The sequence below is a fragment of the Thermobia domestica genome, chromosome 5 (genome assembly GCF_964235325.1).
Source record: "Thermobia domestica chromosome 5, izTheDome1.hap1.1, whole genome shotgun sequence".
Classification (NCBI taxonomy): Eukaryota; Metazoa; Arthropoda; class Insecta; order Zygentoma; family Lepismatidae; genus Thermobia; species Thermobia domestica.
Window position 1 is genome coordinate 20594279 of NC_137458.1, and position 13873 is coordinate 20608151.

General features: G+C 36.3%; 1 protein-coding gene and 8 non-coding genes across 10 annotated transcripts in view; 1 reads left to right on the forward strand and 8 right to left on the reverse strand.

Annotated features, from left to right (window-relative positions):
* The first annotated feature begins 9023 nt into the window (after nucleotides 1-9023).
* LOC145685779 (uncharacterized) overlaps nucleotides 9024-13873 on the forward strand; it is a 55574-nt gene continuing 50724 nt past the window's right edge. For both annotated transcript variants that reach the window (XM_081758302.1, XM_081758303.1), the window contains exon 1: nucleotides 9024-9165. The gene's annotated coding sequence lies outside the window, so the exon portion shown is untranslated. The remainder of the gene's footprint in view (nucleotides 9166-13873) is intronic.
* Nucleotides 11061-11132, reverse strand: TRNAQ-CUG (transfer RNA glutamine (anticodon CUG)). The gene has a single exon. It is a non-coding gene; the product is annotated as a tRNA-Gln (tRNA).
* On the reverse strand, nucleotides 11242-11313 carry TRNAQ-CUG (transfer RNA glutamine (anticodon CUG)). The gene has a single exon. It is a non-coding gene; the product is annotated as a tRNA-Gln (tRNA).
* On the reverse strand, nucleotides 11424-11495 carry TRNAQ-CUG (transfer RNA glutamine (anticodon CUG)). Its single transcript has one exon. It is a non-coding gene; the product is annotated as a tRNA-Gln (tRNA).
* On the reverse strand, nucleotides 11606-11677 carry TRNAQ-CUG (transfer RNA glutamine (anticodon CUG)). Its single transcript has one exon. It is a non-coding gene; the product is annotated as a tRNA-Gln (tRNA).
* TRNAQ-CUG (transfer RNA glutamine (anticodon CUG)) lies at nucleotides 11787-11858 on the reverse strand. The gene has a single exon. It is a non-coding gene; the product is annotated as a tRNA-Gln (tRNA).
* TRNAQ-CUG (transfer RNA glutamine (anticodon CUG)) lies at nucleotides 11967-12038 on the reverse strand. The gene has a single exon. It is a non-coding gene; the product is annotated as a tRNA-Gln (tRNA).
* On the reverse strand, nucleotides 12149-12220 carry TRNAQ-CUG (transfer RNA glutamine (anticodon CUG)). Its single transcript has one exon. It is a non-coding gene; the product is annotated as a tRNA-Gln (tRNA).
* On the reverse strand, nucleotides 12330-12401 carry TRNAQ-CUG (transfer RNA glutamine (anticodon CUG)). The gene has a single exon. It is a non-coding gene; the product is annotated as a tRNA-Gln (tRNA).

Sequence of the window (13873 nt, forward strand, 5' to 3'; positions counted from 1 at the left end):
TCTCTGTATACATATACGTAAAAAAATAAATAAATAAATTCTGACTGACTGATCAACGTCCAGACCAAACCGCTTCAGCTAGAAACTCGAAAGTACCCTGCTCAGAGTTTATGGAAATCCGATTTTCGTCAAATTGGCTGATATTGCAATATGTTGTGTGTTTCAGTCCCCTGATTGAAAAGTCTCAATGGACACGAAGCCAGGAAATTCCACTTTATTTATTTATTTATTTTTTTTTTTTAAGATATCCGCTGGTCATTATTGTCACTTAAAGGCATAAGCTCCCTCGTAAACTGAAAATAATAATTAGGTTAACGTGTTATCTATGGAGTATGAACGAGTCTTACTAGGGTATACTAGAGTTTTAAGGGTCGCTGGTTCCGAATCCAAGGTCGGGTAACCTCCATCACATCAGGTTTAAGGTGATTTGAAGGTCAAATCAAGGGAGAACGTTGCAAAATTCTGAACAAAAAGTACAGTCGCTGGATCCGGTTATGTCATTTTCTTGACCATGGGCGCATGGGAAACTTTGCCGCATGAAGTTTGAGTGCCCATGGTGTGGCGAGAATCTACTGATCATATCACTGACTGCTATTACTGTTTGGTCCCAGAACCGGAAAGGCTATACCGAAAAGAAAAAGGAGACTTGGTGTAGGATCTACGTTCAACCAGACGTCCTCTTCCACCCACATAAGGTAACACAGGCCGAAGCCGAATTGTAGGCTTCACGGCTCCAACAATGAAAGCATCTCGCGGATGATGTGAAGGTAACAACTTTTCGCTAAAGACATAAAGAATTTAATTCATTTTTCAGAATCCAAGGACATCTGACTATGTATCATGATGTTGAATGACTCTTTGCATCAATAAATATACCATATAAAACCGCGGGACGGAGAATTTTCATTGATTCCTTCAAATTTTCTCTTAAAGCAGCTTTACTGCACAATCAGTGGCGGCGATTGGACGTTAAAAGTGGGGGGCAAGACTTGATGGAAGCTTGTATAACTAATAGGATATTATCTTTTTTATATTAAAATACCGTATATCGTATTTCATATTTTATTAAGTAAATTGACAAGACTAACGCAAGTAGGTACTAGCCCTTTGTACTCTTAAACAGAGATTTGATTCCTTGCTCATGAACATCTTAAAATTCAAAGCGGCTGATTAATATATTGAATCCTTAAGAAGTGAAAGTATGCTGGAATTGTTGTGTTGCAATAGGTTAATTTTTGGGTTATTTTCCGTGTCAATTAAAACGCAATTTCTGCAGCTTTCTTAACTCCACGGGAGGATAACCATCACGTGCTCACGCAACGGCGAATATTATATAGCACCATTTTTTTCTATGAACCAGTAATACATACAAAAACTTTACATTTCCAAATGAAACTATATACATAAATGGGTTAGTGCACAATGGTAATGTTCTTCCTTCAATTCCTGTTGTATATGCAGTTGACGTTAAAGAAACTTATGAAAACATGAAAGAAATTCTTAGGTACCTGGAATATGATAGATTTTTGTGGCAAATTTGCGTTGCTCTTCTGCTGGGCTTACAAAAGGGTTACACAAAGTTTTGCTGCTTTTTATGTGAGTGGGATAATCGTGCTAGTGATTTACATTATAAGAGAAAAGACTAGCTTATACATTCTTCATACACACGTGATATGAAAAGTGTTTCTTCACAACCTCTTGTAGATTCTACGAAGATTTGCTTCCGCCACTCCACATTAAATCGGGTCTGATAAAGAACTTAGTGAAGACATTGCACATGATGGACCGGCACTTGAGTACTTGTGTCGTCACAAATTCCCAAGCCTCAGTTTGGAAAAAATAAGGGAGGGGATATTCATTGGGCCACAGATGTCTTCTGCTGCATGATTCTTAATTTGAACAGACACATAGTGTTGAGGAGCAAGCAGTATGGAATGCATTTCGAGAAGTGTGTCGTAGTTTTCTGAGGAAGAGGAGAGCAGATAACTACGAAGAACTTGTGGACAATCTTCTGTCATCTTAACGAGAACATTGGGTGTGTTCTCCATTCTCATTTGTAATTCTTCACTGAGAATTGTGGTGATATCAGCGACGAACATGGGGAACACTTTCATCAGCAAATTGCAACAACGGAAAGAAGATACAAAGGAAAGTGGAGTACAGCGATGTTAGCGGATTTCTGATGGAGTATTAGTAGGATGACCAGATGTACTGATTTTCGCAGTACAGTAATGTTTTTCAAATAGCTGTCCTGCATGTTGCGAAGACGCCCAGAAAGTCGGGTAATGTCCTTTTTTTAAAAAAATGTCCTGAATTAACTTATTTGCAATATTTTAATGTTTCATTCTTTATTCACAACATTTTGAATCACAGGCACTCTTTTCCTAAATGATGAACCTCTGTGTTTTCTAATACTGGTACTCCTTAAAAGATTAGGGAAGGAGAGCAATCAACAAACCATTGTTTTCCAATACGTTGTTTTTACTGAGACGGGCTTATTCAGATGTCGGTAATGTAGGAAATATTTATTTTTGAACTTACGACAGTGATACTAATCAAGTTAAGTAGATGTTCTCTCGTGCCGGTCTAAATTTTCCCCTCGTTACTTAAAATAATCCCACACTCCGAAAATCGATTTTAAAAAAAAGTATTTAGCCCTATAGAAAGTTTCACTGAACGTTCATAAAAGTAAATCACTTTGTTATTCATCAAAGCATTTAGAGTTGTGTTGAATTCGTTCAACACTTTTGTTCGATGCTTTTCTTTTTAACAAAAATGAATGATTAACTTACGGTTAAGTTAAATGAAATAAGGACATGTATGCCGACACAGTAATACTATTATATGTGTGTCCTACTTTTCGCCTGTCAGAATCTGGTCACTTTAGTATTAGGAATAAAGGAACAAAAGTTAGTTAAAAACGGTAAGCTAAAAAATCCAGGTGTTAGAAAAGGTAGTTAAAAACGGTAAGCTAAAAAATCCAGGTGTTAGAAAAGGTAGTTAAAAACGGTAAGCTAAAAAATCCAGGTGTTAGAAAAGGTAGTTAAAAACGGTAAGCTAAAAAATCCAGATGTTAGAAAAGGTAGTTAAAAACGGTAAGCTAAAAAGTCCAGGTGTTAGAAACGGTAGTTAAAAACGGTAAGCTAAAAAATCCAGGTGTTAGAAAAGGTAGTTAAAAACGGTAAGCTAAAAAATCCAGGTGTTAGAAAAGGTAGTTAAAAACGGTAAGCTAAAAAATCCAGGTGTTAGAAAAGGTAGTTAAAAACGGTAAGCTAAAAAATCCAGGTGTTAGAAAAGGTAGTTAAAAACGGTAAGCTAAAAAGTCCAGGTGTTAGAAACGGTAGTTAAAAACGGTAAGCTAAAAAATCCAGGTGTTAGAAAAGGTAGTTAAAAACGGTAAGCTAAAAAATCCAGGTGTTAGAAAAGGTAGTTAAAAACGGTAAGCTAAAAAATCCAGGTGTTAGAAACGGTAGTTAAAAACGGTAAGCTAAAAAATCCAGGTGTTAGAAAAGGTAGTTAAAAACGGTAAGCTAAAAAATCCAGGTGTTAGAAAAGGTAGTTAAAAACGGTAAGCTAAAAAGTCCAGGTGTTAGAAACGGTAGTTAAAAACGGTAAGCTAAAAAATCCAGGTGTTAGAAAAGGTAGTTAAAAACGGTAAGCTAAAAAATCCAGGTGTTAGAAAAGGTAGTTAAAAACGGTAAGCTAAAAAATCCAGGTGTTAGAAACGGTAGTTAAAAACGGTAAGCTAAAAAATCCAGGTGTTAGAAAAGGTAGTTAAAAACGGTAAGCTAAAAAATCCAGGTGTTAGAAAAGGTAGTTAAAAACGGTAAGCTAAAAAGTCCAGGTGTTAGAAACGGTAGTTAAAAACGGTAAGCTAAAAAATCCAGGTGTTAGAAAAGGTAGTTAAAAACGGTAAGCTAAAAAATCCAGGTGTTAGAAAAGGTAGTTAAAAACGGTAAGCTAAAAATCCAGGTGTTAGAAAAGGTAGTTAAAAACGGTAAGCTAAAAAGTCCAGGTGTTAGAAACGGTAGTTAAAAACTGTAAGCTAAAAAATCCAGGTGTTAGAAAAGGTAGTTAAAAACGGTAAGCTAAAAAATCCAGGTGTTAGAAAAGGTAGTTAAAAACGGTAAGCTAAAAAATCCAGGTGTTAGAAACGGTAGTTAAAAACGGTAAGCTAAAAAATCCAGGTGTTAGAAAAGGTAGTTAAAAACGGTAAGCTAAAAAATCCAGGTGTTAGAAAAGGTAGTTAAAAACGGTAAGGTAAAAAATCCAGGTGTTAGAAAAGGTAGTTAAAAACGGCAAGCTAAAAAATCCAGATGTTAGAAAAGTTAAGTCTAGTAATCCTTCTTTTTTGTTCTTCGACGCCAGTGTTTATGCGTAATTTAAGGGGCTAGGACTCCATTGACTCTTCTGGCTATGGGCCTATGTTGCAGGTATATTTCGCCACCAATCTGACGTAATATATTGGAATGTGGTGTTGGCAGACCTTCAACAGTGTTGCCACATAAGGGGGCGCATGGATATCAACCCCCTCTGTTACGCCGAAAGGAGAGCCAATCGAACTTTTTAAATGTTATTTTCGGATTCAGAACCTCCAAGTTAGTTAAAAGTGGTTATTTTCATTTATGTAACAAAATGAGCGTAATACTATTCTTTCCTTGATTATGGTCAGGTAAGTACGCAAGAATTCATTTCTGGAGTTTGTATTAGATTGGTGCAAATGAAAATCCGATTTGACGACTGATTGGAAACTTGCTTTACTAACATAACACGTGGATGGATTAAGATAACGTGTCTAACGTCATAAACTCTCTTCACGTGCAGCAAGTAAGCTGGAGTGCCCAGTCAGAAGACAATGCGTCGTTGAACAGGGTAATATTAAAGTGTACTATGGAGAACACATAATTCCAAGCGATTTTTCTTCACGAACTCAAAGGGGATTTTCTGCACAGGAAGTTGCTAAAATCATTAACAGTGTATTTAGACTAGGAATGGGTGAATGAATGCACTGTTCGCCCTTGGTTTGTCAAATGTCGTTCCGGTGACACAGCATTGCAAAATTGATCTCCTGAACATCGATTAACATCATGTTCGGATGAGCTTCTAAGGAACGCTTTGGAACGAATCCCTCGGAAAATTGTTCGTGCTATTGCAAACAAGTTAAACATACATCTCTGTTGTTCGGTATTTCTGTGCAATCGGCAAAAGGTGAAAAGGTGGACTCGTAGTGCCACTCGAATTGACACCAATGAACCAGAATCGCCGTCTGAAGATATGCAGTAGTCTGAGTGTAGGGAAAAGTGTCCTGTATTAGATTGTCGCTTTTGATGAAAAATGGACCTGCCACGATAATCGTAAAACGTCAGATCAGTTATTGGATCTTGATCGAAGTCCAGGACGGTTTCCAAAACTTCTAGATGTTGTTCATCCAGTCAGTCAGTTAGAACTTTTTTCTAGAAGATCTTATTCATCCAGTCAGTCAGAATTTCTTTCTACAAGTGTTGTTCATCCAGTCACTCAGTCAGTCAGAACTTCTTTCTAAAAGATGTTCATGCAGTCAATCAGCCAGAACTTCTTTCTAGAAGATGTTGTTCATTCATTCAGTCAATGAGACTTCTTTCTGAAGATGTTCATCCATTCAGTTAGTTAATCAGAACTTCTTTCTAGAAGATATTGTTAATTCAGTCAGTCAATGAGACTTCTTTCTAAAGATGTTCCTCTATTCAGTCAATCAGAACTTCTTTCTAGAAAATGTTCTTCATCCAGTCAGTCAGTAAGAACTTTCTAGATAATGTTCATCCAGTCAATCAGTCAGAACTTTTTCTATTTAATAGATATTGTTCATCCAGTCAATCAATCATAACTTCTTTCTAGAAATTATTGTTCATCCAGTCAGTTAGTCAGAACTTCTTTCTAGAAGATGTTCATCCTGTTAGTCAGTCAGAGCTTCTTTCTAGAAGATGTTCATCCAGTCAATCAGTCAGAACTTCTTTCTAGAAGATGTTCATCCAGTCAGTCAGTCAGAACTTCTTTCTAGAAGATGTTGTTCATCCAGTCAGTCAGTCAGAACTTTAAATGTTACCTCACACGAAGATTAGTTAACCTTTTAGTTTAATACATTATGAATGCTGAAAATGAAAATTTACATGAGAAATAGTTAATGCTTTTTTAATTTATTTTTATTTTTTATTTATTTTTATGTAAAGCACAAACACTTCACTTTTTCTAATGATTTAGTTCTAAGAAAATAAACATCTGAACGGCCATTATACACATGCTCACGAGGAGAGCAGAAAAATTCGGTGTAGGAAAACTTGGTGTAAGAAAATTCGGTACACGGAAAATTTGGTATACGGAAAATTCGGTGTGAGGAATGCTAGGTGTAAAAAGGATTCATTGTATTAGATCACAGGATCTATTAGGAACTTAAGTTTGAGAATAAAGGAGCGTAATAGTTTTAAGTTCAAACTTTGTATAGAACGTACTTTTACTGTCTACTATAAGGAATTAAAAATAATGTTCGTGAAATAATCTGAATTCGAGATTTCGACGGATTTTAACATTTCACGGCCCTTACATGACGAGAAAGTTGTTTTTCGATGTCCGTTCGTGTGATTTAGCGAAGCGACCATCGCTACCAATCGACATTAAATTTAAAACTTAAGTTTTTATGTTGCTTTAGAGGGTATCTCGTAGAATTTTCTACTTCCAAAAATAAATGTAGGTTACTTTACGAGTAAAATTGCAAATTCCAAATTTTTCAAAAATGTTCTAAAGATTTTGTGTCTATTTTATAAATAAATATTTAAATCTAAATTCTTGGAAAACGACATAGTTTCTTTATTTATCATATATTATTCAAAGGTGTAAAAATAAATGCCTCAACTAAAGAATCTATGCCTGATTGGAGGAGAAGTCAATAAGGACCCAATAGGGTTGCAGTACTTGTTTACTTTAACTTAAGGCAAACAAGCTGAAGTGTTTGATTGGAGCAGAAGTAAATTATTTTTAGAACTATATCATCTTATAAACCATCCTCCTTTATACTGCCCATTCCACTAACAAGGGAATGATCCCAACCTGACGAGTCCGAGTTGGGACAAAATTGCGTATATATAGTAATTGGAGGTCGGTGAATAACGTGGGAACAGTAATTCGATTCGGTTTGGCGTACTTTACGTGATATACAGGGTGATGCAAAACAGAATGCAACATAAGACTACTATTTAATCCGAGTGCGAGTTCGACAAAATATTGTATAAATATTAATTGGAGATTGGTGAATAACGTGGGAATAGTTATTTGATTCACATTTGCGTACTTTACGAGATATACAGGGCGACACAAAAGTAAGGTACTAGAAGCATTCTGTATTGTACCGATATAAAACGATGAAAGCCCAAAAGTGGATGCAAAATTAATATGAGCATCTATAATGAGGAACGCAGTGGCGTCGCAGAAAAATCTTCCTTAGAGGAAGGGGGTTTCACATAAAAATTAAAGGGGAAAGAGAGGACAATGTTGAGATTCTGAAAAGAGGCACGATTCGTTGAGGACAAATCTCCTTGAAATCGCACCATTTACCAGTTGCTGTAGCACAGTGGAAGGTCAGCATTAAAACGGAGACCGGGTTCCAGCGACTGTAAAGCAAACAGTAATGGACAAAGTTTAGTAAAACAAACAGCCTAACTCACATGTTCGCGTGCGGCAGGCGGTGCCCTGCTTGTCAACTTCGCTTGCCATGCATGTCAGGCTGTAATTCGGCATACACATTGAAATCAGCTTACATGATCGTCTAACACGGACTCAGACTACATAGTTGTCTTTATGTTGCATTGTTTTGCATCACCCTGTATATCTTGTAAAGTACTCAAAAGTTTATTCAATGACTATTCTCACGTTATTCAACGATCTCCTAGTAGTATATATTCGAAATTTCGTTCAACTCGGACTCGTCGGACCATTCCCTTGTAAGACTTTTTTTGATCACATTTTTGCATCTTGCATATACTGTATATATGTGTCAGATTCATTGTGTGATGAAAACTAATTACAGTAGGCCTACCCCCACAAAACACATGCAAGAGATATCGAACTCAAAGCAAAAAAAAAAAAAAAAAAATGCTTTTCTTGAAATAGGTAATAACATTTTATTCGTTATATTTTATGGTGTTTTCGCCTCCACAATATGAAGTTTCGTAAGTTATCGTAAGTGGTAATATGCAAAATGTATTACACTGAATCCATCTTACACCTAATTTTCCTCACACTGAGTTTTCCGTACACCGAATTTTCCTACACCGAGTTTTCTTTCACCGAATTTTCCTAGACCCGCTTTTAGAATATTTTAAGGGCAGTTTGTTGATGATTAATTTCAGTCCTATTAAATCACTGACTTTTTCAAATTTCTTCCTACCTTGAGCCTTAGTTTTTAAACAGTAAATTACTCTAAATTGTAATATACGTAAATATAGTATATTATTTTTATCGAAGCGTATAGAGCAATAACACATTGCAATATACGAGCTCCTATCGTTATCGGCGTAAATCGGATCAAATGAAATTAAAGTATTTTCTTCTTTCTTCTCGGAACAAATATTGTAAAGAAGTGTTGACATCGAAATGAATAAAAAGAATAACTATATAGCTTCAAAATACAGCAGTGATTGTAAATTATTCAGTCTTATTATGCGGCATAAGAGACCTTAGCTCGATTCCCGGTGGGAGCACATGTGATTTGGATTCCACGTTAAGGTGCAAGCTCACGTCATACATAGTCTTGCTGCTGAAAGGAATACTGGTCACTCTAATTCAATTCAATTAAAATATTCACTCTTAATTTTGGAAAGTATATATACTTTAACCTTAGGATTTAAAATAGTAGTTTTCTGAGAGTAATACCAGTCTGTTACCCTCTGAACGAAACATTGTTCAGAAGAATAAGATTTCCAATATTATTTTGCCATTTTGAAATATGCTGCTTAAATGTGTTCTAGTAATTTAGCACTTGCCCAATCATGAAGATAAAATACAATTATTCATATTCAATTGTTTTTGTAACTCATTTTTTTTGAATGTAGTAAGTTTATTTAATTGATTATTTTTATGACGAAAGCTGAATTGTTAAGTTGGATTTGTTTATGATAAACTAAGTACAAACTGAACGTAAGTAATATAAAATAATTACTTTTATTTTAAAGATAATAATTTGATTGTTACTTGGATGTAGATCTAAACTTTCTTTAAATATTGTGGCTAATAGGGTAACTAAAACTTAATATTTTTTTCTCGGAAGGTTGCGTCAATATATTTTACACAAAATATATATCTATATTTTAAAGGAATCAGACATTTATACACGAAACTTGTGTTTTAGTTACCGTATATTCTGGAAGCTTAATTCCTGATAAGAATGGTACTTGTGGTTTGACGTCACCAAAGTTAAGCGTGACACATTAAACTAAACCCATCATTTCATTTTTATGAACAAAAGGTTGAAGTTAAATTCACATTGAAGTTGCACCATTCGATCGAGACGTAATGTCACGTGATATTTAGTCCACTTTGCACACACACTTTTATTGATTTAAAAAAAGGTGACTTACTTACAGTACGAAATGTAGCTGAACGAGCGTCAGCGAGCGAAGGGGGCCAGAAGCCCTTGCAGGGCTCGCTTTATTCCACCTTTACCCCATGATAACACGTGACATTACGTCCAAACTAACTAAGCAATCAATTTCGGGTAAATTTTACAATGCCCACTCCAGTTGGCATCTGTACACAGACACAAGACACTACACTCGATTAATTTTAAGAAAATGGGTTCAAACTTAGCTAACCCTAAGTTAACTTCACCCTATTCTACTCAACTTTTCCTAGAGTCTACTTTACCCTTCTCTACTATTCCACACCCTTTTAAAGCGGCTGTACTTATTAACGCTAGAGCGCGTTTATATTTAAAATTTACCGTTAATTTCTTTCATTTCATAAATGTTATGGAATTAAACGGGAATTCAGTATACATTTTGAGTTTATATGAGGTGCATTCAAGTTATATCATCTACATTTTTCTCCGGACTATTAACAGATAAAAACATGCTGTTTGTTTTAAAGTACGCGAGCACACATTGTCAATGTGTGAGAGAGAAGACAACGTCGTACGTCACATAGAACTCTTCTTTTCTAAGTTTAGGGGCCACGGTGGCTTAGCGATAACGCGCTTACTTCTGGTGCATGGGGTCCTTGGTTCGATCTCCGGCCAAGTAATTTTGTAGTCGACATCTTGTCCATGGGTCTCCTTGGAGTACTCCTGTTTCCTCCCACATTATCATATCACTGATTCTTTTGTAATCATTCACTTACCTTAATCATCCGTGTCCCTTAGGCTGAAGGGAACGTTAAACTGGAAGATTCCATTTCTATTATTATTATTATTATTATTATTATTATTATTATTATTATTATTATTATTATTATTATTATTATTATTATTAGTTTAACGTTCCACTATTGTGCACGGAGACTAAGGAAGACTGTGATGATGTAATGGATGATGATAAAGGAATGGTAAAAGTGTGAGGAAACAGAGAGTCCCGAGAAATCCACGCACAGGGTGTTTACCTACCACAAAGCTCACTTGGCAGTACCTGAGATCGAACCTGGGACTCATTCGCCAGAGGTGACTGCTATACCACCCTTTTATAAAAAAAAAAAAAGAAAAGAAAAGATAAACTTCATGTCTTATTTTCTCTTTCTACCACTGTTCTGGACTACGAAACTCGATCCACAGGAACACAAACGCATCGAGTTAAAATTCCATCCTTGCTTCTACAGAGAGACTCGAACAACCAATGGGTTTTATTTCATGATCGTCAGCCTAAAGCTTTAGAATGCTGATACACTCCATAAGATCAGTTGCAAAAAGCTGTGTAAAATAGCTTCCAGTAGGGTCAAGCTGCTAAATAGTATATTTTCTACCCTCTGAATTTTAGACATATTGCATGAATTATTACCAGAATATACACACAATACTTTGTATAATGGAAAGAAAAAATCAATTTAGGTCCCACCGAGATTTGAACTCGGATCGCTGGATTCAGAGTCCAGAGTGCTAACCATTACACCATGAGACCACCTGAAAAACGTTGTATGTTATAGCCTGCGACTATCAGACATATTGCACAAATTATTACCAGAATAAACACACACAATTCTTTGTATAATGGAAAGAAAAAATCAATTAGGTCCCACCGAGATTTGAACTCGAATCACTGGATTCAGAGTCCAGAGTGCTAACCATTACACCATGGGACCACCTGGAAAAGGTTGTATGTTAGAGCCTGCGACTATCAGACATATTGCACAAATTATTACCAGAATAAACACACACAATTCTTTGTATAATGGAAAGAAAAAATCAATTTAGGTCCCACCGAGATTTGAACTCGGATCACTGGATTCAGAGTCCAGAGTGCTAACCATTACACCATGAGACCACCTGAAAAACGTTGTATGTTATAGCCTGCGACTATCAGACATATTGCACAAATTATTACCAGAATAAACACACACAATTCTTTGTATAATGGAAAGAAAAAATCAATTGAGGTCCCACCGAGATTTGAACTCGGATCACTGGATTCAGAGTCCAGAGTGCTAACCATTACACCATGAGACCACCTGAAAAACGGTGTATGTTATAGCCTGCGACTATCAGACATATTGCACAAATTATTACCAGAATAAACACACACAATTCTTTGTATAATGGAAAGAAAAAATCAATTAGGTCCCACCGAGATTTGAACTCGGATCACTGGATTCAGAGTCCAGAGTGCTAACCATTACACCATGGGACCACCTGGAAAAGGTTGTATGTTAGAGCCTGCGACTATCAGACATATTGCACAAATTATTACCAGAATAAACACACAATACTTTGTATAATGGAAAGAAAAAATCAATTTAGGTCCCACCGAGATTTGAACTCGGATCGCTGGATTCAGAGTCCAGAGTGCTAACCATTACACCATGAGACCACCTGAAAAACGTTGTATGTTATAGCCTGCGACTATCAGACATATTGCACAAATTATTACCAGAATAAACACACACAATTCTTTGTATAATGGAAAGAAAAAATCAATTGAGGTCCCACCGAGATTTGAACTCGGATCACTGGATTCAGAGTCCAGAGTGCTAACCATTACACCATGAGACCACCTGAAAAACGTTGTATGTTATAGCCTGCGACTATCAAACATATTGCACAAATTATTACCAGAATAAACACACACAATTCTTTGTATAATGGAAAGAAAAAATCAATTAGGTCCCACCGAGATTTGAACTCGGATCACTGGATTCAGAGTCCAGAGTGCTAACCATTACACCATGGGACCACCTGGAAAAGGTTGTATGTTAGAGCCTGCGACTATCAGACATATTGCATAAATTATTACCAGAATAAACACACACAATTCTTTGTATAATGGAAAGAAAAAATCAATTTAGGTCCCACCGAGATTTGAACTTTTTTTTCTACTTTTTTATTGTTCTTTAAGGATTACAGAGTAATTACATATGAAATACAATATACTATAACAGCAGGAGTATTACATGATTACGGGATGAATATACAAATAATGTTTACAGCATTTATACAGTAGAGAAGTGTCACACAGATATCGACAAATAGTATACAAGAGCGCTAAAATCGTGATTTGATGGAGAGAAGTAGAATTTTACCATGCTATTTTTGAACTTCAAATATGTTCAGAAAGTACAATGTCCAGGTAGTTCGCAAATAGCTTTTTCTTTCTAGCGGGCGGAAAGTGTCTGTATTGAGTGCACAAGAAATCTTGATAGTCTGTTACAAAGCGTAGTTTTGAGGATTGTAGTATGTATTCAATCGTATGAGCTGCTAACCAGGCAATTGAATTGAGTTTAGTGGTAGGATAAAAGTGAAAGTCCGGTAGAACGAATATGTGTACTGTGGTAAGAGTAGGAACTGTACGGCAGATTTTGCTGACAGCTGTTTGGAATTTGAGCCATATTGTCGCTGCAGATCCACATTGAATTAAGCGATGCACAATATCATCTTCACTACCACATGTGACACAACTAGTAGTGTCACTAAATTTGAGACGGTGGTTCTTGGCATTCGTGGGGAGAAGCTCATTGACGACAGTGTACCAAGTCGATTGAACAGATCGTGGAATGTGACGAGCAAACACATTGCCCCAAATCTGGGACCAATTGTTGTTTGGATGTTTCAGTTCCATACGAGGAGGCTCAAGGTTCAGCTGGTTGAGGAGCAATATATTAAAGCACTTCACTGAAGTTATTGATGCTTGTTGTTCAGCACTCATATAAATATAATCAGCAACCACGTCTCTGAAATACCAGTAGCAACAAGGGATTGAATTAATATGTAGAGGCAAGTTTTTACCTATACGTTCGATACAATCAGCTAAGATACTATGGCTGACCCAATTTACATTGTGTTGAATATTTTCAAATGATCGAAACTTGAATAAAGCAGTAGCTTTACATTCAATATGAACAAGACCCAAACCTCCATGTCCGGTGGGTAGACAGGTATATGGGTATTTGACTCTGAAGACGTGACCGTGCCAAAGAAACCAATTCCCAACACTGGTAAGACGTTTCGCAATGTGGGAGGGCATAGGTAGGATCTGGGCTAGATACCATAGTTTGGAAAATGCGAAGACATTTAGAAAATACACTCTGGACCGTAAGCTGAGTTGACGGGATCTGTGAAGTGGGAGAACATGTCGCACAGTATTAACTAACTGGTTGTAATTTAACTGTATGGTTTCAGCAAGGAGAGGCGTGAAGGTTATCCCAAGGA